We start from the raw sequence: 3,826 nt of genomic DNA on the forward strand, positions 1-3,826 counted from the left end.
GGTTTATTTTGAAAACAGATGGCTTGTGGATGAAGAGGAAAATGAAGATGAAGTTTCACAGGAAGATGTTCCACGCTCACCCCGTTGGAGAACACCCCACAATGCCAACATCACTGATTATCCAGAATGACAGACCAACCTTCCAAAATCAGACAGTATCAAGTCCCTCCCAAAGAAAAGAGGAGAAGAGGACCCACTACACCTATTCCGGACCCTGATGTGCGTCTGGATGCCACAGCCCACTGGATGGTCATGGATGAAAAGAAAGGGAGATGCAAGGTACCAGGATGCAAAGGTACACCTAAAGCCAAGTGCCAAAAATGTGACGCCCACCTCTGTTTCACATCCACCAGCAACTGCTTCATGAGATTCCATACAGAATAATACAGACTGTGCTTTGTAAAAAAGAGAGACACAGAGTCATTCAGTACCCCACAGGAACACACATTCGGAAACATAAACACACACTGCAGCTAATCTCTGATGCACTAAATCATTTGTGGCTGTTTGTTGAAATAAAACTTGTTGAAACTGTTGTTGTTGAAAAATAAAACTTCTTCTAAAGGATTTATTACTTGTTATTTCTTCATTCCACTTATTAAATAATATAGAAAACCTTGGCGTTTTACTACCCTCATAGCATGTTGTTGCCCTGAGGCAACAAACCAAAATCTTGTGAGGGGGTTGGGGGGGGCAGATTTTCTGATTGATATATCATAAGGACCCCTCCAAGCTCCCAAAACTAGGGTGGAATATTTTTTTCCTCATAAAATAAAAATTCATGCCTTCCCCTTTTCCTGGTTAGTGCTCCTTCCTTCTCTCCTAACAAAACACCACAGCCACCACACCACCGGTCTGCACCAGCCCTGCAGCCTTCTCCACCTGCTTCCCAGTCCAGTCCGGCTCTACAGTGTCAGACGACACAGCAACGGTCAGTCCCGGCTCTTCTGCGTCCGACACCACAGCCCCGGTCTGTTCCTGTCCTGCTGCCTCCCGTGCCTGCTCCCCGGTCTTTACCTGCTCTCCCACGTCAGACACCGATGCCACGGACTGTTCCTGCTCGGTCTCCGACGTCTGCTCCACGGGCTGCTCCAGCATTACCTCCGACACCAGCGCAACGGTACTGCCTGGCGCTTACCAGTCCGAGGTTAGTTCCTGTCTCCGAGGAGGTCGACGGTTTCAACGCTCCTCTCCAACCAGTGGCTCCAGTCTCCAAGAGGGTCTCCAAGCGGGACGCTCCTCTCCAGCCTCTGGGTCCTTCCTGTTTCCCGCTCCTGTCTGTGCAACCTTCCCGTCGCCCGCCAAGGACTCAGCTCCAGTCTGTGCGACCTCCCGGTCGCCCGCCAAAGACTCAGCTCCAGTCTGTGCGACCTCTGGGTCGCCCGCCAGAGACTCAGCTTCAGTCTGTGCGAACTCCCGGTCGCCCACCAGAGACTCAGCTTCAGTCTGTGCAACCTCCCGGTCGCCCGCCCGAATTCGTATTAACATGTCTCTGTCTTCCAGAGCTCCTGTCTGCACTCCTCCCTGTGCACCAGCTTCAGTCAGTGTGCCCTCCTGCGCGCCAGCTCCAGTCAGCGCATCCCTCAGGCCGTCCGCCTGAGCTCCAGCTCCAGCCCGTGCATCCCTCTGGCCGTCCGCCTGAGCTCCAGCTCCAGCCCGTGCATCCCTCTGGCCGTCCGCCTGAGCTCCAGCTCCAGCCCAAGCAGCCCTCTGGCAGTCCGCTGGAGGTCCAGCCTGCTCACCTGCCGGAGGTCCAGCCTGCTCAGCTGCCGGAGATCCAGCCAGCCTGTTCTCCAGAGCTCGGTCCGAGCATGCCCGTCCGCCAGGGGTCAACCCCAGGCCTACACGTCCTCTGGGTCCTCCTTCCATGACCCGGCCCAGGTCTGCTTGTCCTCCGGGTCCTCTTTCCATGACCCGGCCCTGGTCTGCTCGTCCTCCGGGTCCTCCTCCAGGGATCCGGCCCAAGCCTGCTCATCCTCCCAAGGTCCCAGCCTGCTCGTCCTCCTGGTCGCCCTCCAGCGGTCAGATCCCGGCCTGCTCGTCCTCCCAAGATCCAGTCCCGGCCCGCTCGTCCTCCCGGGCCGTCTAGTATCCGGCCCTCGGGAAGAGGGGGGGGTGGGGGGGGGTGGGGGGGGTACTGTTACAGTCACTCAGCCACTCCTCCTGCACTCCCCTGTCCTGCCACTCCTCCAGCACTCCCCTGATTCTTCACACCAGTTCCTGATCCACTCATCAGCGTTAACCCAACCTGTCACACGTGTTCCCCATTGACTCTCCAGTCCTTATATACTCCACCATCTCAGTTACTCCTTGTCGGACCTTAAACCTCACACCTAATGGACTCACTCCCTCTCCGTTCCCAGATTCCTCACCCTGTATCGGTAACTGTATGTTTCTCTTCAGAATACCAGTCACTGAATAAAACCTTGTTAACGTTCCCTTGTCTCCCCGGAGTCCTTGTGTAACACATACTAAATAATACATATTACAAAACATTTATGTATTCAGACCATTGATGTTTAATAATGTCATATTATGATTTATTTAATTCAAAAGCATGAAAGTGACTTTGTATTGGAAAGTGGCTGTCCCAACCTCTAACACCTAAATTTCCAACTCCGAAACTTTAATTTAAATTATTTTTTGGTTATTTCAAAAAAAGGCATTTTTTTATGCATCTTCTTGTTTTATTTTAAAGGGAACTTGATATATTCAAATTGATTTTTTTGTTTTTTTCAGTGCATTCATGAATTATAAATAAAAAATACTGTCCCATGTTTTCACGTCACGACCGAAACAATATGAGATATGGCCCATAGGGGGTGCTTTTGTTCTTTTACACACGCCAAATTTCCACCAACAATAAAGACATACTTCCTCTTTTTGATGGCCACTTAGTGAGTACACCAGTAATACCATTTTTAAGTAGTTGTGTTTCAAAGTCTGAAAATTGAAGCATTCTTCTACTAAATAACTTCTTTTGTATTTATTAATAAATGCTACTGTTTTTTGTTTATGAGCATCTTTTCAAATCTGTGATTGCTAGCCGTTGTTAGCCTAGCATTGCTGAGTTTGTTAAAAATTTGCTGAAATTAACACTACCAAAACAGTCACTACCGTAACAATATAGTAAAGTTACGGCTGTGACCCGAGTAAGACATGACCCAATGAAATACCAAGAATATTTTAAAAAAGGAAAGAGAAAAAACCACAAGCGAAAAGAAGGAAAGCTGAAACCCATCAATTAATTGTCAGACAGAGCGAAAAGAAGGGTCAGGGCACAAGGGAGGAAAAGACAACAGGATCACCAGAGATTTGTGAAAATGCGGGCGAGGTTGAAAAAATTTGGCTGGGTTCTAGAGATGCGACATTCATGAACAAATTGATTCTTTTGAACGGCTCTTTAAAATGAACAATTTGAAAAATTTGTTCGGAAACAAATACTGTGAGACAACACCAGGACATACACCAAGGTTAAGGCTCTGAAAGAGCAAGCTGAAGATCAAAAGATTAAAGAAGAGGGAGGAAAAGTATACAGGGTGTGCAGAATTATTAGGCAAGTTGTATTTTTGAGGATTAATTTTATTATAGAACAACTACTATGTTTGCAATGAACACAAAAGACTCATAAATGTCAAAGCTGAATATTTTTGGAAGTTGGAGTGGGGCTTTTTTTAGTTTTAGTATCTTAGGAGGATATCTGTGTGTGCAGGTGACTATTACTGTACATAATTATTAGGCAACTTAACAAAAACCAAATATATACCCATTTCACTTATTTATTTTCACCAGGGAAACCAAATAATAACTCAAAATTTACAAATAT

The 3,826-nt window shown here is 47.5% G+C and overlaps 1 long non-coding RNA gene across 1 annotated transcript in view; it reads left to right on the forward strand.

Annotated features, from left to right (window-relative positions):
- LOC121654846 overlaps positions 1-92 on the forward strand; it is a 779-nt gene extending 687 nt beyond the window's left edge. The window contains exon 2 of the long non-coding RNA XR_006013021.1: positions 19-92. This is a non-coding gene — a long non-coding RNA (uncharacterized LOC121654846). The remainder of the gene's footprint in view (positions 1-18) is intronic.
- The last annotated feature ends 3,734 nt before the right edge of the window (positions 93-3,826 follow it).

This window comes from Melanotaenia boesemani, chromosome 15 (assembly GCF_017639745.1).
Source record: "Melanotaenia boesemani isolate fMelBoe1 chromosome 15, fMelBoe1.pri, whole genome shotgun sequence".
In the NCBI taxonomy this organism is placed as follows: Eukaryota; Metazoa; Chordata; class Actinopteri; order Atheriniformes; family Melanotaeniidae; genus Melanotaenia; species Melanotaenia boesemani.